The sequence below is a fragment of the Phodopus roborovskii genome, unplaced genomic scaffold (assembly GCF_943737965.1).
Source record: "Phodopus roborovskii unplaced genomic scaffold, PHOROB, whole genome shotgun sequence".
NCBI lineage: Eukaryota > Metazoa > Chordata > Mammalia > Rodentia > Cricetidae > Phodopus > Phodopus roborovskii.
The window spans coordinates 15,468,261-15,491,846 of NW_026126549.1; the positions used below are offsets into that span (position 1 = coordinate 15,468,261).

A 23,586-nucleotide genomic window follows, 5' to 3' on the forward strand; every position below is an offset into this window, starting at 1 on the left:
GTTTAATTATCCCCACCAAGCTATTTCGGATGTCAGTTTCTACAAGTCATTCACGAATGGGCAGATGGCAGAACCATGTTATCCTGAAAGAGGCAAGCTTGGGTGGAGTGCAGAACACTAGTCCTCTTCCTTGGCCATGGTGGTGAGAGAGTATATCCTGTTTGCTCTCTGAGTTCATGGCATGAGTTTAGAACGAGGCCATCAGCTGACTGAATATTTGGGTCTTTAAATAATCTTTAAAAAATGTGGCCCCTTGCAGTGTCATATTCTAGTCAGAGTTGACAATGCAGAAATGGTCTTGAACTCACCATTTACTGATGCTTTTCTTCTTTGGCTCTGTCTTGACCTCGGATTTGAATGCTCATGTATTCTGATTGTATGACCTCATCCGAAGGTGGCATATGAAAAAGGGGAATTTGTGTTTTACTTGTTTCTTACAGAGTTTTTATTTGACACACCCTGGACAGTGGCTGTGTTCTGAATGTCCTAAATTTAGGCACCTATGATCACTAGCATAAACCTTTAATTATTATTTTATTACAGACAGATTTTTCTAAAAGAGCATATTATGGATAAGGAATAGAATAACTATAGATAACAGATATTCTGATATCAAAACACAGAGACACTTTTGAAATATTGAATTGCATTGAATGATATTATATCATTTGATATAGTTAAGTTATAAAAGATATACTCAATAGGATGTGGTAATTCTGAACATGTCACTCTTTACAAACTACTTGGTCACAATTTCATTCATCTTTGCAGGAAAAGCCTGAGGCCCTAGGTCAGACACAGAGAGCCATGTTTCGCTCACAGCAACAATAGTATTAACATAATAACACAGTATTACCATTTTCCCTAGTTCTCCAAACCTCAATGAGTTACTATGGTGCTACACAGAGAGCACCTGATAGTAGTGGACATCCTGGCTGTTGTGGCGTGAGTAATGGTGGAGAATTCTGGAGTCTTCTATAATGACAAGTACCTTTATTGTGTGGAAAACAGTATTCTCCTTACCCCCATAGGAAGGGAACACTGTATTTTCCAAAACCTTTCCTATGTAAACATTCTTTTTAAAAAAAAAAGTGTGTGTGTGTGTGTGTTTAAACATTCTTGAAAATATAGTTTAGAGAAAAGTTAGAATGATTGGTTCACTTTGAAGACGTCAACAACACCGAGAAAGCAGTTTATTCCTGGAGGAGTGTAGGCATTGATCTGTTTTCTATATTTCTCTGTAATTAAGCTAAAATTAACTTGTAAGATCCTTTCCTTCCTGGTGTTAAACTTTAGATGCTCAGGGTTAGCTAAGTGACTCTGCATTTAAAGCATACTGTTAAATTAAAACTTGAAATTTATTTATTTTTATTATTATTTTCACATACATATGCATGTATAGGTGTGTGCATGTGTATGTGTGTATAAAATGTTTGTGTGAGTGTGCCATGGCTGGTCACAGACCAACTTTCGGGAGTTCATTCTCTCCTTTCACCGTGGCTTCCAGGGTTTGAACTCAGGTCATCGGATTTGTGCAGCAAGCACTTTTTACCCATTGAGCCACCTCATCTGCCCTAAAGTGTATCTCTGCTATTATGAATTTTAGTTAATTTTGCATCCCCTATGTTTTCTTGGTATTCTTTCAGCTATAGCAGTATAACACTCTATTAGTAAGCATCAAACAACATTTACACTAACCATGTGAAAACAATCTTAATATTTTACAAAAGTTAACTTAATCATATAAGTGGGGCATATTGCCATTTCATATATGTGTGTGTGAGAGAGTGTGTATAACATACAATATACTTTATATACTATTTTGTATTTTATAAAATACACACAGTATATTGTAGAATATACGTATTGTTATTATGTATTATATAAACTAGAACACAGGGAAGCCATGTGACTGTAAGCCTTTTCTACAGTAGATCTGGGATTCTGACCCAGGAGTCTCTAGAGAAAGGTGCTTCCAACCCATGCTGTGCTACTGATTTCATTTCTAAGTCCCCTGGGCACCTCCCATTGCACAAGGCTCACATCTTATCTGTGTGTCTTTTTCATTCATGTTCAGGGCTGTCTGCTTTTCCTCCTATTTCAGCATATTGTATAACACAGCATTGTTTAACCTTTTGTTCCCTTCGTAGCTCGTCTTTTTCAGACTGTCTACTTTCATCCACTGAGTAGCTGCTCTCCATGCTTGCACCTCCATGCTTACAGAACTCTTTGCAGGGGGTAGGGGGGAAGGGTGAGAATGTGAGGTTTGCCTTCATGCATTACTATGGTGTGGGTAAATGACCCCTAAAGGCCCGAATTAGGATACTTACTCACTAGCCTGCTGTGGTATTGGGAGGTGGTAGAACCTTTGGTACATGGGGCCTAGTGAAAAGTCATTAGATCTGCTGAAACATGCCCTCAAAGGGGCTATTGGATGATCCTGTGTCCTCTTCCTCCTCTTCCTCTTTTCCTGCTTGCTAGCTATAATGATGTAGATAGACCGCTTGTTGCTACTATGATGTACTACTTAGCCACTGATATAAAGGTAATAAGGTCGAGTTAGTATGGACTAAAATCATCATCAGCCAAAATCAAAAGTAAACCTTTATCCTTCTTAATTGATACCTCAGGCGTTTAGTTACAGTGATGGAAAGGTGACTAAGGCATCCACCCAATCTGCTTCATTTGGGGGAAATTATACCCCAATTGCTGCTTTAATTTTTAGTTCTATCACTTGTTAACTGCATTGCACTCAGCAGCACTGCTCCTCTCTATTTCTATTCCTGCATCCTTTTTTTTTTTTTTTTTCATTCAAAGCTTTCTTTAATAACAAATCCAGGGTTAGTTTTTGTAGCCATGGCTGGCCCTTCTGCCTCTGGCACATTCAAACTTCCGGCCCTTGGAATGGACATATGGTTTGGTATGGCTGTGCGGGGTTCCTGGGGCCTTGCCAAAATGCTGGTACACCACTCAGCCCTTCTGAGGACCTGACAAGAGCACAGTGCCATGGCCTTTGGGAGACTCCAGGGCTAGCTGGTCAAAGGTGAGGATCTTACCCCCAGCCTTCAGCATGCGACTTCGGGCCAGCTGCTCACCCTCAGTGCACACACCTTCAGCTTGGATACTTTGAGAATTCCCACATCATCTGTGACTGTCCCCACAACCACAGCTGTCTGGTTCTCTGGTCCAGGAAGCTTCTACTTTCGGATCATCCGGGACAGGGAGAGAGGTGGCCAGTTAGTGCGACTCATAAAAAACCCTTTTCAGCACAACCTGATTGAAGGTGGAGTTGGTTCTTCTGGCCAGAAACCTGTACAGCTTGACTAGCAGCCTCAAGTAGATTTCCAGGCGCTTGGGCTCCTTGTGCCGAAGCTTTCGGTCCTTGTTATGTCGAACGTCATGATGGTTGGTGCCTCCTGCTCGGCCAGATCAGAAAAGCCTATTCCTGCATCTTACCTCTGAACTTCAGATAATATCCTATATTTTTCAGAGGGTTGACATTTCCTGACAGTAGATCCATTTGCTATTTTGTTTTCCTTTCCTCCACAATTAGGAGGCCAAGATGAAGTGAGTTAGGCCACCCAGATGCTGGTATTGGGTGCCAAATTTAGGAAATGCCCACAGATAGGTAATTAAGGCACACACACACACACACACACACACACACACACACACACACACCAAAATGTAAAAATTACAATAAAAAAGTAATTGTCATTCCCCCCAAGGCACCTCCATAGCTGGTTGGAGCATTAGGGCTGGACTTGAGAATCCTAGCCTTACTGTTATTTGGAGAGAATGTTCCATGTGGGTGATGACAAGCCTCCAATTACTGACTGGGACAGCTAAAGTCCTTTCCTCTTGTTTGCATGGTTTGGTCAGTTTCTGCTCTTGGTAGTCCTTCCAGGAGCAAACATTTATTAGCGGTTTTTCTGTGAGATACTCTTTCCATTCTTTGTCATATGGGATCTTTGCTGTTAAGGATGATTTTCTTACAGAGTTTCTATTTCTTTCTGAAGATTATGTAACAAATGTAAGTGGTTTCCCGCTTTATGGTGATAGGAATAAGAAAAGATTTTCCTCGAAAAGACAGCAAAAACTTTCAGGACTTTCTTGCCAAGGTAGGAAAAACTGGACTGGGGAGATAGCTCAGTAGATAAGAGCACTTGGAATGCAAGCAAGGGAGCTTGTGTTTAAAAAGTCACAGCCCATGCAAAAGCCAGCCATGGCTGCATGCACCTGTGATCCTAGTGCTGGAGAGTAGACACTGGCAGATGCTAAGGAGCCTGCTAGCCATATTCACTAGTCAAAACAGTGAACTTTAAGGTCTTCAACAGACCCTGCCTCCAAAACTAAAGAAGAGACAAATAGAACAAAACACCCACTATCTTCCTGATAACTTCCTCTGGCCTTGCATAGGCAAGGACACGAACACACAGATATGTGTATACCTCTCTCTCTCTCTCTCTCTCTCTCTCTCTCTCTCTCTCTCTCTCTCTCTCACACACACACACACACACACACCACTCACATACACTCACAGAGATAAAAGAAACAACCAAACTAAACCAAGCAAACAATAGGATTTTAGTACCCACAGCATAATACTTGGTAGAGACAGTTGTATTGACATTCTACTATTTCTTTGAAACTGAAATCTGATCTAGTGTGAACTACAAACAAGGGGCTTCCAGCTGGAGTGGCTCATTGCTGTTTTCTTAGCTTCACTCTTATGAGAGTACGGAAGATGATGTATCACTTTGGGTCACAGGCAAATCCAGCGAGGCCAGAAACTCTGACACGAGAAAAAAGGGCAAGACTGGTATTATCAATAGGAAATGACATTTCTCCCTCTGTCACTTTGACCTTACAGGCCAGGCCTGAGGGCACTCTGGAGGTATCTTAGGGGAGGGGTACAGAAAGAGAATGAGTTGCCTCAACAGGAGTTCAAACGCAGTATGACCCTATTAATCTAAAGGGTCTATGATGCTCTGTTTAACAGACAGCTAGGTAGACAGAAGCTCCTCCCACCTCACAGTTGTCATAACAGCTCCCCCATCCCCCTCCCCAGTCTCATCAGGGACTGCCTTTAAGAGCTTTTCGATAGATGACATTTTCTGCAGCGTTCATTGTGGGAGGTGGGGGAGGAGAATCCATTTGCTGCACAGACAGTTTTTGTTGCAGTAACAAGCCTCCTCCACCCCCTTCAAACCTGACACTCTGAGACAGAATACACACACTGGCTTGTTACCACTCGCCTTCTGTGGCCTGTGGGATTCCTTTAGTTAGCTGTGTTTCTCCATCCTTTGCCTCCCTCCAAGGCAGAAGTATCCCAAAGCGGCAGGGCAGTGGCAAAGTAACAAGCCTGTGCTGTCTCAGAACACACCAGGCCAGTGTCCACACGCTGACGTCGAACTGCTTCCTGCCGTGGAATATGTCACCACAAGCCTCCTTACTTTCCAAGGCACACACCAAAAAATGAATTCACTTAAAACAAAAGCGCCCACATGCCTGACATGTGGATGAACTCCCCACAAAGCAAGAATCTAGGGGGGGGGGTCACATGATGGAAAGACCAGTGGTTTTCCAGCCCCCATCCTGCCAGAAGGGCTTATAAAATACATGATTATTTCCATTTAGGATATGAAAAAAAGTTGTTCCCACTCCCCTTTTTCTAGGTTTAACTTTTCTTCCTTCTTTTCCCCTCACTTACCAGGGTATTTCAGGGTGTGATGGAAGTTGAGATTTTTGTGCCTACACATGTGATCTAATTATTATGACTTAAAAAAATGAATGGCAAAGTTCAGTTGTCTACTGTCTGAAGGCACCAATTTCTTTAGCACATCTGGAAGCTAATTAACACCCTTCAACACATCGAGAAGGCTCGTTTTGAATACCACTTCCCTGTAATACTCATGTACACCCATGTGATACCTGGGTGTATTGTGCCTGGATTGTGTGGACCGGGCTCTGGAAAGCAAAGTAAGAGTACATTTTGAAAACATAGCTGCCTGTGTTCATCAAGGCTCACAGATACAGCAGTTACAACCTGGTAGAAGGGGTGGCTTTCACACTGTGCATTTATCCTTTCTGTTGCTGAGAATAAATTAGGCTTTTAACTGAGCAATTGGGAGTCTTCTTGCCTGGTATGTGTAGCTGAGTGAGTTTTCCCCAAGGTAAGAGGAGATTTTTCCCCTCCAGAGATGCCATATACAATGAGAAATTCACCCAGTGAAGATCTGTGGGATCCCTGGCCAATCTTCTACAACATGGTTCTGAGAAAATGACCGGAAATTCGCTGAGTGCTACCAGGCCAATCATGTGGTTGTCATCTGTGCAGAATTTTATTCTCTTCTTTCCAAGATGAGATTGATATTTGTGGTGGACACTTGCCAGAGGGAGCAGGACACTGGCTAGAGCAGTGGGTAGGAAAGGAAAGAGTTTCCTGCCCTATATTTTAAGAATATTCACTTTTGGCAGTCCATAATCTCTTAAAAATGATCTTGCTTTCACATAGCTATGGCTATGTCATTTAGTGCATTGGGTACGAACGTGGAGCTGATAGATTGAGATCCTTAGGATGGATTGCAGGGTTTTCATGACCATAAATCCCTTGTCACATCCTCAGCATGATAGAAGCTCTTTGGTAGATAACATAAACTCATTAATCACCACACTCTTAAACTAAGTACTCCAGAAAGAATTTTAAATGTTCCAACACCACCATCCCCCCCCCTTTAAAAATGCTCTCCTTTATTAATTCATGCTGTTTGAGATAGCTTAAGTTACTTCCATGAAAAGAGACTGTGTACCAAGGGAAAGAAAGGACTGGAATCCAGAGGGGGAAAGGGAAGGGAGGCAAAAACATTAAATTCTGTCTCCAATCCAAAGGAGATCACGTGCTATCCTTGGCGTCCTCATCCTCTGCATGGAGAATGTTGGCAGACTTCCAGTTTGTTAAAACAACAATCCACAGCTGATCTTCCCTCAGAATACACAATGCAAAGGCAGATTATTTACTTGAACAGAACTGTTCACCGAGGAATAAAAGCAAAAATTCATTTTGAGAGTGGTTGCTTCTGATGACTGAATAAAAGTCACCTTGGTCACGGGTTACAAAGAGCAGCCACCTTGCTGAGACCCTGAAAATGCAGGCTTATACTCAACACAGTTATGTTTCCCTTTCTCAAGTTTTCCCTACCTGCCAAGCAATGCACTCCAGAGCCAGCCACCTCTCAGGAATGTCCTCCTAACCCCTGAACCCCCAAACAAAATACTGTTTCTGTGTTGGTTTTGTGCTGGGCTTCTTGCCTGCATTAACCATCCAAAGAGCATCCTGGAAGATTCAACTTCCTGGCACATGAAATGATAGAACTGAAGTTTATCTGTTCACACATTCGTTGCCAACTCGTGGGAGTTTATAAAGAGCAAGTCCGACATGCCCAGACTTCCAAGGAGGCTGCGGTGTTCCTTTTGTCACATAAAATCATATTATTGAAACCGATATTTTTTCAAGGTTAAAAGTTCTGTTGAGTAGCCAAAGGGCAGTGACAAACGTCAGGACTCACAGGTTTCTCCCCAGGAGCCCTGTCTGAAACAGCAGAGGCAGTATAGGGAGGGAGACCTGCTAAGAGTACTTGGTTTCCAGGTAGCATTTTGTAAAGCCAAATCTTTGATGAGGACACAGTATACCGAATGGTGTCTGTGACTGAATAGTTGATGAACCTTTAAGATAGGATTTGGCTGGCCCATGGTGAGAACAGAGCACAATAACATTAAACACTAGATAGGACTTCAAAGCTCATCAGATATACAGATTCCTCTTTTTCCCCCCCTCGACAAAAGGTAGACAAAGCCTCACTTTCAAAAGGAAGGAAGGAAGAAAGGAAGGAGGGAAGAAAAAAGAAAGGAAAGAAGGAAGAAAGAGAGACAGAAAGGAAAAAAGAAAGAAAAGAAAGGAAGGCAAAAAGCACATTAAGATAAATGGGTTGATTTGGCTGTGTCTTGTTTGACTGTTAGAGAAAAGCCATCCGAATGGGTCAAATTACAACCTAGCCTCCAGATCAAAGGAGAACCACTGCAGTGGTAGGTCAAACTGATCTGAACTGTGTCAACCAGATCAGCATGAAATCCTAAACTATGGCCCGAGAAAACATGTCTCTCAACCGAGACCTGACTGGACCAATTAACCCAAGTATTTGCCTTTTTGCCTCAGTGGAAATCTGAGATGGTTTCATTTGTCAGGTCAGTGTGCTGGAACACACACACACACACACACACACACACTGAATTCATGGTAGTATAGCTCAGCCATACAGGCTCATAAATTTAAAACGGAGCTGCTCACCAGAAACATCATCAATTGGCTGCTAGGCAAGGCCTGGAATGTGGGTTGAACATGTGATAAACATACACAGAATCCACAGAATGGAAAGCTGGGTATGTGTGATTTTGAACGCCTGGATGGTATCCTATCAGAGGGGGTGGGTGCTAAATTTCATGAGTCTGACTGGACTGTGGTGCCCAAACATTAGTCAAAGATGTTTGCCTTCTGTTTTGAATGAGATTAAAAATCATAATCTGTGAACTTAAGTGAAACAAACTGCCTTCCTTGATGTGGATGGGTCCCTTCCAGGCAAACAAAAGTTTTTCTATGTTGAAAGTTTCCCTGAGAAAGAAAGGATAGCATGGGTCCCAGTAGATTATTCCAGACTGGAGTCACCACTTTACTGAGTCAGCCTTCCTTTTACCGCAACAGATTCTGGATTTACAAGTTCCATGATGGTTTGAGCTGGCTCTTCAATCTCTCTCTCTCTCTCTCTCTCTCTCTCTCTCTCTCTCACACACACACACACACACACACACACACACACACATACAGATCATAGTAAATGCCACATAATTATTTGCTTTAAATACTTATTTATGGCATTTCATTTCTTCTTCTTCTTCTTCTTCTTCTTCTTCTTCTTCTTCTTCTTCTTCTTCTTCTTCTCCTTTTTATCTTTCTTTTTATCTGATGGCATAAGAATGGTTCAATGCCCTCAGTATAGCAGGCATAGAGCACTCCATTGTGGTTCCAGAGATGACCATTGATATAAATAGCCATAGTAAATCCACACATTTAGATTCAAGTGAACAAGAGAGGGGAAGGGTCCCTCCACCCACTCTATGAGAAAGCTTGTTTTCACATGATTTCTTGGGGGATCCCCTAAGTACTAACTGGGGTCAAGAAGCTTAGCGGTACAGAGCCACCCCCATAAATGCCTGCTGGGTGCTTTCGCTTTGGCAGGGTTTATCTTGTTCAGACATGACTGGCTTTCTGTGCTGACCACTCCCTTCATTCTTGAACATTCTTTCATCCCCTGACTAACTGGTGCATTTGGCTTCCCCTTGTGCCTATTCAGAATGCCAGAGGTGCCCGCTTTTATGCTGTCTTGCAGCAGGCGATACAAGCATAGAAGGTTTGCCTGTGGGAGCCAGTGGCCTAGTTTGAGAAGAATAATCAGCTTTTACTCCATGCTATGTCTCTCTCCTAAGTTGTAAATGTTTTCTACCTTTTTTTCTTCCCAGACTTAAGGTATAGTAAAATGGCACTGTCCAAAAACTGCAAGCATTTTGAACCCCTAGTGAGACACATCACTCAGTCACAATTCATGTAAGGTTAAAGAATGCTCTGAAGTGCAGACCATGGTGCTCTCACCCAGGACACGATGCTGCGAAGTCCTGCAATAATCTGCACAAGCGACAGCTTCAGAGCTGGTTCTCAGGGCTAAGAACAGGTTTGAAATCCTCATGGGCGAGGAAGCCCATGAGTCAGGGGAAGGATTAACGAGGAGCTGCAGGCCACACAAACTACCACACTGTTCCCCTGGTCACTAGACCGAGAAGTTAGTGATTTTTGCCTCCAGGATTAGACTTTTATAACTTAAAACAAGCCCCCTTAAACAAATGTGCAGCAGGCAGTGTGTCAACACTTGGTTGGTTTCAATAGAATTAGTTTTCTAAATGCTCTTTTCTGAAGCAATTTTTGTAGTTGAAAATGCATTACAAGGAACATTTACTATAGCTACAGTAAGACCATCAGTGTCTGCCAAGTAGGGTTTCAATCAGCACAGCCACACACCAACACACCCAACATTGCCACATACACCCCTTCAGTGTTAGTGTCAATAAACCTAGGGACTTGAGGTTATTTTGCTTGGTATTCGCTGTAAATAATAGCCTGGACTTAATTGTTTCTGCCCAAAATAAACCTAGTTAATAGCCTTGCAAAGGTGCCCGGGCAGGTTTTGATGAAATAGCCCTGCATACCTTAGGCTCTTTATATACCCCATGCCAAAGAAACCATAAGATCACTCTGCTAGCTGAGGGTTAACATGCCAGGACTGCAGTAAAGTCAGGAAGCCACATGTCCACACTGGAGGACAGACTAGAAGATATCTACATCCAGCCAGAGTCGCTGAAAACTCAATGTTCTTAGCTTGTTTTGTGGGGCATCCTCTGCTACCACAAGCCATAAATATGAGCAACAATGGAGCCTGCCAAATGAAAACCCCATACTCCATTTCCTTTGTAGTCTTCTCATTAATCCCAGTGTGTGGTTTACTTGCTTTTTTGTTTGTTTTGTTTTGTTATGCTTGCCCATCCCTTTCCATTTTCTCTATAAGGAAAATAAAGGACAGTCTTTCATGTGCTCTAATAGTAAGAGTTTGTGGGTCCTATTGTAAAAAGCCACTTGACTTATTTAACCTCTGTGCACTGGACTGGAGTCCAGATGGAAGGGCAACAGCCATTGTGCTTTGTACCATTAGTGTTTGTAAAGGGAGAGTTGCTGCGAGGGGAAAGAGTCCCTGTGCCGCCATCCCCCAGGTATGTTCTCTTCAACCTGAGAGCGGTAAGTAGAGACATATGGCCTGGCTCTCATTTGCTCCCAACACAACTTATACTTTACCTGTCTGTAGGATGAAACAGACATAACTTGAATTGTGAGCATGGGGTTTGGGGCCATACCTGCCGGGGGTTGGATCCCACCCATGTGACTTCTACTAGGTGTATTCACGCAAGCTGATGACATAAAACCTCTAGTCTCAGTTTACTTATTTATAAAATAAACACAGAATCCTAGTTTTCCATCAGCATAAGAGTTACAGGTGACAGTGCTAACTTCTCAGAAGAGATGGAAAGCTGCTGGCTCATGCTGCTATTCTCGGAACCAACCATAAGGGAGACAAACTTTGAAATCAGCATTGGCACCAAGTAGTTGGAAGGCAGCGTACAAGGTCAGAATCTGGCTCCTGTTGGAGTGGATTTCAGAGACACATTGGGAAAGTGGGCAAGCATGCATGTGATCCCTGTCAAAAGCAGCCACTGTCAATATCGTTTGTAGCTACACTTGAATTTAAAATTCAACCTGAACGTATTCACCCTTGGAGTCTCCTGTAGTGGAAAACAAATGTTTTCAACTTTAACAGAAAAACTGCCATGGCTTCTTCCAATCAGTTGTCTTTAAAAGGGTCTTTCCTGAGGCTGGAGTGGTGGCTCAGTAGTTAAGAGCACTTGCTATTCTTGCAGAAGACCTGAGTCCAATCCCTGGCACCTACATAACTGCTTGTACTCTAAGAGATACACAACTTGCTTCTGGCTGCTGGGGCACTGTACATGCATGTGTATATAGAAACATAAATAACAAGAGGATGTTTTTAAAAACAAACTTTCCTTCTAAGTTAGATTTTAACAAATGCAAGGAAATGAATTCAGTGGTCACCCTCTGCCTTCTGTTTAGTGTTTACAGCTGTATATTTGAGTTAAAAAATTTGGTATGTAAGTAATCACAGTAAGCTCTGTCATGCTCCATGCCGCAGGAGAAGGGACATCTTGCAACAGCTCAATACAACATTTCCCATGGTTGAATCTATCTTTGATTATCTCATCACATAATTTTGTCTTTGTAATTCAATCCATTTGATTTCTCTAAAATCAATTTTGGAAAAAAAAATAGACCAAATCAACTTTGAGCTGGACATGAAAGTCACACCTCTTCAATGACTTATTCCTTTTTTCAACCTTTTCCTCATGCTGGGCAGCATGTGAGCACTGGAGGCAGGCCTGGTTTCTTATTTCCTATTGTTTTCTCCATTTGAAGGCATAGTCTAGCTGTGATGGACTGTGTTGGTAAGTCATTTTGAAGGTAGTGCAGAATAAAAACATATGTACTGGTAATGTTTAGTTGGATTCTTCTAGATTAAGAATGACCATTGGACATAGGCAGAATTCTCTACTACTTTGTTTTGTTTGTTTGTTTTGTTTTGTTTTGTTTTGTTTTGTTTTTGTTTTTTGAGACAGGGTTTCTCTGTGGCTTTGGAGGCTGTCTTGGAACTAGCTCTGTACACCAGGCTGGCCTGCAATTCACAGAGATTCGCCTGCTTCTGCCTCCCGAGTGCTGGGATTAAAGGTCTTCGCCACCACTGCCCATCTCTCTACTACTTGATTTTTTCCTTCTTTCTTTCTTTCCTTCCTTCCTTCCTCCCTTCCTCCCTCCCTCCCTCCTTTCCTTTCTTCCTTTTTTCTTTTGTTTTTCAGACAGAGTCTCACTATTTTGCTCTAGCTGTCCTGGATCTCTCTATGTAGACAAGTCTGGCTCACAGAAATCTGCCTGCCTCTGCTTCTGGAGCTTTGAGATCAGTGGCGTGCACAACCACACCCAACTTCCCCTATTCTTTCATTCAGTTTTCTGTATGATATTGCATGAAAGCCGTAATTTTGCATGTTGTCTTAGGTTCATTTCCTTCCCCGCTCTGACATTAATGTTATCAGTAAGAAAGCAGCGAGCCCAGTTGTAATGGTTCAGTGCGACCATCAGAAAGAAGGAACAGAGGAGAGTCGTAAAGTAAACATGGTTATCAAAATGCTAAAGGGCTGAGCCTCTTTTACAGAAATCTCGCTTGGTTTGATATCCCCAACTCTCAGGGGGCTGAGACTGTGTCAAATGTCTCCCGGAAGCTTTTTTTGGATCAAATTCTTATTATCAATTGGAGAAGTTTTGCTCATTAAACACTCACAACTAGTCCTGAAAACAAATTTTAAATTAAACCAAAAGGGTGACAGTAGACATTTAGAAGAAAAGAAACAAAACAAAACAAAAACCCCCAGAACAAACAGAAAACCAAAAGAACTAAAGTTTAAATATCTCGTTGTATTCTTTATATTCCTTTACTCTGTGATCCATTTCTCATGTAGATCTTCCTTGATCCACCATCAACAATTACAATAATTCCCCCAGCCTCCCCATTTTTTCAACAGTAGCCTCTCTGCTTCTTTCTCTCTCTCACACACACACACAAAATCCATTAAGCTATGTTTTTGTTTACTGATGAATCACTAGCTCCTAGAAGAGGAGTTTGGATGCCCTTAAATGTCAAGGTTTGTCAGCTGAATGAGTAAACTAGAGATTTACATACTGGGTATAGAAAGCAAGGCTCAGAGAAGGGTCCTGAATGGGAGGTAAAAAACAAACAATTTTGATTCCTTTCAGAGATTTAAATTAATTTTCTCAATAGTAGCAAAGAAGACTGGACTCGGGCAAGGGAAGACAGGAAAAGACAAAATACAGGGTTGATCCTATCTGCCTTCTTGGGAGCTAAGGAAAAGCCAGGCATATTCTTGTTTGGTAACATGTGATCATACCATGTCTCTGTCCTGTCCAAGAAAGACACTTGACCCATGAGAGCAAGGAATTATTTGGAATGAGTGACAAAAGAGATTTCTCGGACTCAATTTGAAATTGATTTTCAACTGGTATTTTTTATAATGCATTGTGATATAACTTGTTTATTGTCACGCTTCATTAAATCCAATGACCTATAGCAACAACTAAAAGCTTATAAAAATACGTATTTAGAAGTGATGGAAGACAGAGTTTAAGTATGAGAACCTTGTAAGCTGGAAGAAAGTTAAATGATGTATTCAAAGTGTTGAAAGGAAAAAAAAAAAAAAAAAAAAAAAAAAAAACTACCAGCTAAGAGTATCATACCCTCAATGAGTTGACCTTCAATAATAAAGGAGAGATAAAGACTTTCAAAGACAGTTCAACAATAAATAATAAAAAGAGCAATCTAAGTTGACAAAATGGGAGGGGGCAAAGGAATTGAATAGATATTTCTCAAAAGAAGGCAGAAGAATAGTCAACAAGACTATTCTAAAAATTCTCAACAATAATGATCACTAGGAAATGAAAATCAAACCCCTCTAACTCTTACAATGACTACTGTTGAGTAAGATTAAAGAGAATCAGTGTTGGTGTTTATGTGGAGAAATGGGTGCCGCATACACTGTTGGCAGGAGCATAAATAATTATTTTCATGATGGAAAATAGAGATAGTTCCTCAAAGAATTGAAAGTTAAAAATAGAGCTAAAATATCTACTATGCAAGTGCCCAATGAAAATAAAAACAACATGTCAAAGAGATATCTGCACTCTATGTTTTTTGAAATATCATTTTCAACTGCCAAGATGTAAAGCCATTCTCTCATTCTAGAGTTCACCCTTAAATGAATGGATAAATAAAATTCAATCTATATATTGAGATATCCTAACCTCCAAAAAAGAGAGAGAGAGAGAAAAAAAAAAAACCAGATGGTGTCCAGAAAAAAAAAAAAAAAAAAAAAAAACAGCCCAAAGAAAAGAATTTCTCAGACAGCTCTGTGGTGTCATTTGAAGAATTAAAACAAGCAAGTTAAGAGAGAGGAAAACTCTTACTTTCTTGGGTTGCCTGGAGGGAACTGAACAGTCTTCAGAACCCCTGCTGTCATAATCTTCCATATGCTTTTGCACAATGGACCTGTTCTTTGTCTCTACTTCAGTGCTATTAACTACAACAACTCTACTTGCTCTTACAGGGCTATAAAGGCTAAATGTAATTACTCAATAGAAGCAACTGCTGGAAAACTATACAGTGGGAGAGACAGGGGCTTGAGGAACTAGGAAAACTCCCTCCCTAGATCTGTGCAAGTTTCAGTGTGTTTTACATATGAACATATGACCTGACATTGCTAATGGATACTACAGGTCTGTCGGTCTCTCAGTCTCTCTCTCTGCCTTTGTCTGTCTGCCTGTCTTTCTCTCCTTTCTTTGCAGGAGCATGCACAAGGAGGAACCTTGCAGGAGTCAGTTCCCTTATTTCATAACATGGATCCCAGGGGCTGAACTCAGATCCTCACATTTGGCAGCAAGTGCCTTTGTCCACTGAGCCAGCTCCTCCACCCTTCATGTAATCATTTTATTATCACCAGTATCCATACCCATCTTAGTACTGCCATTTTGAACAATGGAAGGAAAATCCCAAGTGGCAGACACGTCTGAAAGGTGACATGCAGTAACACCAGTAACACTGATGTGTAGTCATTCTCAGGAAGTCTCTTGTCATTTCAGATGACATTGAAGACAAAAATGTCTTGAAGTGCATCTCACTCAAATTTTTGTCATTTGACCTTTCTAGATAAGAAAATAGTGAAAGAAACTCCATTATAAATTTGTTTTTCCGGAGAAGAGTTGCATCCAATAATGGTTGTCTGGTGATGCCAGGGGCTTTCATTCAAGGGACTAGGCAGAGGGATCCAGGGGTCCCTTCCTGCTTCCAACCTCACCCTTCCACACATGAGTCAGTAATGCTTTTCTAGTTGGCTTTCAGACTTTTTAAAAACATAAAATGCATTTTAAATATCTTAAATGTCTATGTCCTTTGCATCTTGAACAAGGAACTGGACAAACTACATTGGAACAGAACTGAGTAGATTTACTGAAGTGAGGATGAATGCACACAACGCCACAGAATGGGCAAGCACATGGTGTCCCAGCTCTGAGTTATTTGGGGGGGTTCTATTTATGAATTTGGAAGGAGGGAGGAGCTGCTCCTTGGGGGCCAGAAGTAGGGTAGGTTCTTACTGTAATTGACTGGTGTGTTATTATAATTTTGGGACAATCTACAGTGTGCTGGCTTTATGTCCCATGATGTTAAGCCTGTGTTTGGACTCTCAGATCATTTCATGTATACGAGAGAGAAGACTGACAGAGGTTTTCTTCTGACAGGATGCTTGAATGACAATTTCTCTCATTGTGCTTCTTAACATTGGTTTAAGCCAATCTTGGCTACTTCTCCTTCTTCCAAGAACAACCTGACCACAAATGCCCCCACAGGAATGGAGCTTCTCTATTGACTTACCCAGAATGGGCAGACATGTTTTTCCAGAATTGTCTTGTGTCATTTCATGTCACTGTGCTATTCCTTTGTCAGTCAGTGTTCCTTTATGACACCAGCTTTCATCAGTGCCTAAATTCCCTTGGAGGCAGACATAGCCATTTTATCCTAAGTTTACCAAGGTTGCCTTTGCCTGGAAGATTAATTAGCAAAACTGAGTAAATTGAAGCTTATGGAGCAGAAGAATAGTTAGGAAAGGGCAACACCAAGTCAAACAACAGAGAGGCAGCAACCCTGTGAGAAGGTGTCACAATCAGTATGTGATGACAGACGTACATGTCAACAGATGACAGGATGTAGGAGATGGGTCTAGAGAGGAAGAAAGTGTCACATACAATTCTCACTGTGGGGCCTGGCAATCAGAATAACCATGAAGACAGGCTCATGCTTTGGGGCAGGATGATAGGAAACAGAATGCTGTGGGTGCAGGTACACTTTGCTGATGTGCCAGTGGGCTATCTAATATCTGGATGTCATTAATAAAATCCCACACTGTTCATATCTGTATCTCAGCTCTTCAGCTTTTTTTTTTTTTTTTTTTTTTTTTTTTTTTTGTGAGAGACTGTACCATTACACATTAGTAATCCCTGGGTTTTGTTTTCTATTGTGATTTGTCCTGTGTTTATCAGATTTTTCCTGCCCAAAATGAGGCATCTGTAACTTAAAGATGTGAGTCACTCTTCCAAAACAATGTCAGGTTCAGGGATGTCTGATTTCCAGAGCATGAGCTCTAACACCCTCAGATATGTGTAAGCTGTGGCAGCAAACCCACCCATGTGTCTCTAGTTGGTCTTAACTTCTTTTCTAATCTTGTGTTTCCTTCACTTAATCTGCTGCAAATCGGTACAGCTTTGAATTTTTTAAAAAGGAAGTTTGAGGAAATTCTATCATATGGGTATGGAAAGAGTTGACTTCATAGTTATTCTAAGGTCCCCAAATAAATGAGGGAATCACAGAAAGCCGAAAGCCATCACAGCCTTGGAGCCTCCTCTTCTTCTGCCTCATCCATTTTTCCCTTGCAGGGGTCACTTCTATCAGATTATAAACAGACTCCAATTTCTTCTGTAAAAACACAAAAACAAATAAAATCTTCACTTGACCCCATTTCTCCTCTACTTCTGCTCTTCTTTGAAGCGATTCCCTTCATTTGATAAACCTTTTCCTTGCAACTGAATTCCTCACTTGAATTTCAGGAGAACTTACTTTCCTTTTTTTTTTTGGATTTTTTTTTTTAAAGGAGGTAATCACTAGTCACTCGTATGATATTTTTAATGCTGAATTGTATCTTATCTCTTAAACCTTGACAAAGACTACTTTGGGGAAATCCTTGGAGCATCTGTCTTTTTGATTTATTCTGTTGGTTATCTCATTTAATACCCTTCTTAGAGTTTAAATTTCAAAAAGGTTAAATCATTACTTTCATGCAATTATATAATGAATACATGGCCAATATTTATTATACTCATTAATCAATGAGGGGACCAGTAAGATATTAAAGCTACTTCAAAGGAACAGTTGAAGAGTTATGTATTTATAGGCACTTTAGCAAGACTATATTATACAGTAAACTATTTGTCTAGTCTTTGCCTCTGGTTCCAGAGAGGGAATTCTGTGACTTCTGAATGTCTTGGGTAACAGGAGAGTCTTTGATATGTTTGGTCACTCCTGGGATCACACTTGAATTTCTAGACCTGAAGTGATTCATGTCAAGCCAGTAGAAATTTCAAATGATTGGGTCATTTTAGAAAGACCAATGCCGTGATTAGACTTCGAACCACATGGCATTAGCCTGGCCTCTGGAAGCAGGAAGAAGCTGGAAGCTGGTTTCTTATCTATGTAATAAAACCACAGCAAAATTCTGAACACCAACAGTCAGCTGAGCCTTCCTGGTCATTGACACACACAGATGTTCCTGGATGTTGATTCATCTTGAGCTTGGGACATGAAATTGCAGTACAGCTCCCCAGGTAACCCAGACTGACTCATTTCTTGTGGCCATCCATCTTGTTTAAAGTTCCTATAAAATGACTGTAAGAATGCACTGAGAATGCGTTACCTTAAAACAGAGATGGGTCAGTCAGCTTAGCCTAGCCTTTACCTACACTATGCTCAACAGCCTTGTCCTAGAGAGTCTTCAAGTTTTGAGGTGTGATACCAAAGGTCAGTGGATTTTCAGGGTCCCTCAGTGTGAGGCAGGCAAGACCCATGTAGAACACAGACAAGTGTCTGTCTTCTCTGACAGGCTTTCTGAGCCTTGGAGAACTAGTCTGCAACACTGTAAGGCTGCCGCTTTCCCTTGCTGCCTATCATTTGGTAATAAATCCACTTTATGGGGTTTGCTATGAATGTTCTGTTTCATCAGACCCCATCAAGTTTGAAAGGATTGCACAGTAAGTCTGCTTCATACCTATAAGGTTCTTTTCATTTGTTTCATCCTAATTTTCATCTTTCATAATGAAGATGTGGTTGTTCATATAGTGTTGACTTTTTGAGGTACATAGATAATGGTGAATTATCAAATATGAGAAGCTCTTGGAAACGCTGACATTTGTGTTTGAAGTGAGGTGACTCTTGAGGAGAACTGTACCCTTGACCTGTCAAGTCTATATAATTTTGTTACTAGTGTCAGAATTGATTTCTACTGACAGAAATCATTCTTCTCACTATCAGACAGAACTCTTTAAGTGAGTTCATAACCTTACCAAGTCTGGGCTCTTAACATCTCAACATTCGTTTTAGGATCATGGTCCTCAGCATCCCTCTCTAGCTTGAACCTCAGCTCCAGTCTTCAGACTAGTAAGTAGTAAGTTTCCATGTCAGATAGCATGGAAACAGTCTGTTCAGAGATGAATCCCAAGCTTATTTCCCCCTATATTCTCAGCACACAATTTTATGTGGCTCTGAATGGCCTATTGATGTTTTTTAGGGCTCCACTATGGGTCCTTTCTTCCTATTTCATTTGAAGCCCAGTCTGACAAGTTCTGTCTTGCTCTATCATCTAGCTTCATCTGCAGCTAGGTCTGGTTTCATCACCTTATTGGTCCAATGCATGCTCATCTTCTCATCACCTTCCAGTGAGTCTGAGACTCTCACCAGTCGGTCATTTTCAACACAACTATAATGATCTCACTGAGGCCAATCAGATCAATCAGATCTTATCAAAGTCTAGAAAGTCTTCTTATCTCATCAGAATAGCAGCACCACCTCACAGAGGTCAGCTTATGCTGCTCTTTAGCTGGCATCCTAGTCTTGAGTCCTTTCTTGCCCTTTTGATGCCAGCCATTTAGCTTTCTGCTGACTTCACTTTGCCACCTGCTTCCATCTACTGATCTGTTTTCCTTTCTCCCTAGTCTGTAATTTCCCTGGTTCTCCATCTTTAACTGTCTCCCAGGGAGACAGCCTCTGGTCAACCTTCTAGAATGGATCAACTGCCCCTACTCTTCTGGTCCCATTTCCTGTTCCAAACTTGTATCTTCAGAGCACTTATCACTACTTATTATTATTTGTGAGTTATAGATTTTCTTTAGCATTGTTTTTCTCCATGAGCATAACATTGGTTTTTTTGTTTTTGTTTTATTTTTTTTTAGTTTGTTTTGAAACAGGGTCAAATCCCACAGCTTAGTATGGCCTCAAATCCACAATCTCTCTCCACCAGTACCCTGATTGCTGAGTAATGAGATGCAGGCATGAAGCACCATGCCTGGCTTGGGCAAGCATTTCTACCGGCCATTTCTTTTCTTTTCTTTTTTCTTTCTTTCCTTTTTTTGTTTGCCTTATTCACTGAAGTATTCTATTGTTCAGATGAAAATTGGACACATAAGAGTGTAATAAACATTTATTGGGTAATAAGTTGTTCTATATTTAAATTGCTGGGAAGTAAAGACACATATCACTAGCAATTTTGTATGCAAACAAAAGCTGTTGAGCATAGTGTTTTGGTGGTGTGGTAATTATTTCCAGGGTTTAGAATTGATTTAGGAGCCAGCTTGCAAGTCATTAATAATGTCAATTTAATTACTTTACAGTTACAGCTCATTTTGGACCCTAAACCGAATCACCCATCTCGAACACTGCTTTATTCATCAGGCTTGTCTCTGGTGATGATGCAGTGTAACTGCTATTTATTATTTCCAGAATCTTTTCCCTTAGTCAATAGTTTTTCATTTGCAAGTAGTTCCTACACACTTGAACTACTAACTATGCTAATTCAATTATGCTTTTGTTTTGTTGTCCCCTTTATCCATTCTCCAAAAGGAGTATTTAGGCATTGCTTCCCCGCATCCTGGCATGGGTGAATTGCCTGGTGACTGTGGCCTGAGGCCAATTGTCATCCTTTTTTTTTTTTTTTGTTCAGAAAGTCTGACTCTTCAATGGTTTATGTGAGGGTAAATGAGAGATGTTGGAGAGGGGAAGGCAGTGCCCTCGATCAGAGAGTGAAGACAGAAAATAGGAGAGGCCAGAGTGTTTTTTTCTTTTTTTCCTGAAGACTAAAGAAATGTCTATGCTTGGAGTACACTGAGCACATAATTGCGGTCACTGTGGTGTCCCTCAAGAATGTGACTTAGAAGACAATGTCTGTGAAGTGCATCACGGGCTAACTTTCAGAGGAAGGATGTGTAATGCACAGTGTCTGGCTGAATTCAATGAAAAGAACAGAGTTGAGTCTCATGAGGGAAGAGTTGAGAAATATAGCATCTGTCAAAAAGCAAGGGAAATGGAGCTGCCACCTCTCTCTCTGAAGCTGAATTTTCTTTCTCTATTTGAAGCTAGATCTGCCTGTTCCAAAAATGAATTCATGTCACTCCACATTTTACAAAGTACTCCTTCCAGGGGGAGCTCCCCAAGTCATTCTAGCATCCAGGCTTTTATGTTGACATTTTTTCTCCAGGAGTGTTGTGAGAAGGCACCAAGAAGAAAGATGGAAGAGTAAGTGGACTTGCTCTTATGTCACTCTGCGTTAGAAGTGTAAGTACCCAGAATCTGCTATGACTCTTGGAAGGATATACTTTTGTATTCGAGATAAGACTTTGTCAATGAAACTTCAGAGGCCATGACAAAAAAGCGTCTAGGCTGAATGAGGATTTGTCTGTTATTAATAAAGGGAAGTATGTACCTACTCATGAGTCTCCAAAGAAATGAGTCTAATTCCCTTATGGATTGTTAAATAGACACAGGGTGGGAAGTGTGGGATACTTGCTAAAACAATTGAGGCATTAGCAACCTAGGCATCGTATCTTCAAGCAAAAGATCCTAAACTAGGCTGCTTTACAGATCTGTCCAAGAAAGAAGGAAATAGTAAACATGTTTTCTTTTCTAAAGAACAGGATTTAGTTCCATTAAAGGATATTAGTTCACCTCCTCAGTTGTAGTAAATACCTGGATTCCATAGACAATGAAGTACAAATTTAAGACTCTAGGAACTCTAAGAACTGACCAGTATATAATTTAGATATATAGTCATTCAGATGGAGATTCATGTGGAGTCATTCAGATGACTGGTGAATTATGAGACACAGCCAACAATAATAGATCATTGTTTTTGTTCTGATATGGAAAATATCTAAATAAACTTAGGGAAGTTTCTTCTGAAAGCTCAAACTTGACTATGAGTTATACAATACCTAATGTTAGATGAGGTAAAATAGCATGAAATAACCAGGGTGAAATCAATGTTCATTATGGGTTGTTAAGATTATAAAAAAGAGAAATAAGGTAAACTTAAAAATCATTTTATGTAGTATTTAATAGCTCAGCATAACAAAGTTTTACTAAATCTTTAGATTCTCAAATGAAATTTCCATTGTTTTTCCTGCTATCCTATTATATCTTTTTGTATAGAAGAGGAAGAGGAGGAGGAAGAGGGGAGGGAAGAGGAGGAGGAAGAAGAGGAGGATGCAACACACGATATTCTTTTAGTTGGCATTCATGATTTTTGCTCTTACATTATTTTGACCTACCTAATAACGAGACTCTTTATAAAACTTTCACTTTCAAGCCGCAGGATCATTTGTTTTTATGAGACATAATTTGTTTCTCTGTGAGTACTCCTGTGCCTGGAGGCACAAAATCTGAGTTAGCTGTGAATTGCCATATTGGTGTTTGCTGTACCTGAGAGGACTAAGAGACCACATGCTAACTTCTGCTTGAATCTAGGACTAACTCTAGCTGATATATTTTACGTTTAATAAAGCATTTGTGTGAGCATAGTAGTTCCTCTTGGTGACTTCAATAATGTAACAGCTTAAGGCAACCTTTTCAGAACAATGGCTATTGCCAGATCACTGGGAGTACCAAGAGTGCTGAGAAAGTGGGAGGGGCACACCATCAAAGTGTTTGGAACATTGATTATACCTTTGCTTTATTTGGAAAGCCGGGCCAGCTTATTGCTTTGTCGGGGAGGGCTGCAAACAGGATAGGGGGCAAAAAGACATTATGGATGCCACAAAAAGGCACAACTTTTTTTTTTGTTTTATTCTTAAAAATTATTTTTTCTTCCTCATGTTTACTTATAGACAGAGGGTGATTATAATCTAGCAGGCAAAAATGATGCCTTTGAGTAGTCTGAGGAGATCTGTATCTTGAGTACTTGAGATTAAGTGTCCCTGATGTGCTTGGCAAGGAACACAGTAAAGAAAGCGACAGTCCAGTGTGCTCTTTCAGAGTTTGCAGCCTAAAGTTAAGAAGGAGGAGACATGCCACAGTTTGGCAATGAGAGGTAATGGAATAATGAAGTGAAATATCCATAGGTATTAAGTCTGGAGAGCATTAGACTGGAGAAGGCTTACATACACCTGGGAAGGTGTTTGGTAAGTTGGAGAAAGCAATAGAGATGCAGGTGTCCTAACAGACTTAAGAGCAAAAATGGTGCCATTCACATTGCCTTGTCAAGACTGAGGTCTCTAGCCATGTCTTTGCCAGGGTCTTCCTCAGCTGAATTGCAAAGATTCCTAACAGTTCATGGGTGCTATGAGTTATCAATGGAGAACATTATCATAGTGGGATCTACAGAAGGGGACAACACTCATCAGTCAGTCGATTTACTGTTTTGTTTCTTCTATCTCCAAAACTTACACGAGGGCTTGGAGAAAAAAACACTGCAGCTTTACATAAACACAACTAGTGTCATACTTTAGTTTTATTATATATTATAATGTTATGTAATGTTATATGATAAAGCTATTTAACACATCAAATTCACCCTTTTCTCAGTCACACTGGTAAGTGGCTATATGTATCAATTATACATATTTAATATATAGGGTATTTTCTCTTTTATTGTTTCATATTGCCTTAAAATATAATCATGTAGCATAAATTACAAAATCATGTG

General features: G+C 40.6%; 1 pseudogene; it reads right to left on the reverse strand.

The window, feature by feature from the left end:
• Positions 1-2,839: 2,839 nt before the first annotated feature.
• Positions 2,840-9,797, reverse strand: LOC127234289 (60S ribosomal protein L18-like; annotated as a pseudogene).
• Positions 9,798-23,586: the final 13,789 nt, after the last annotated feature.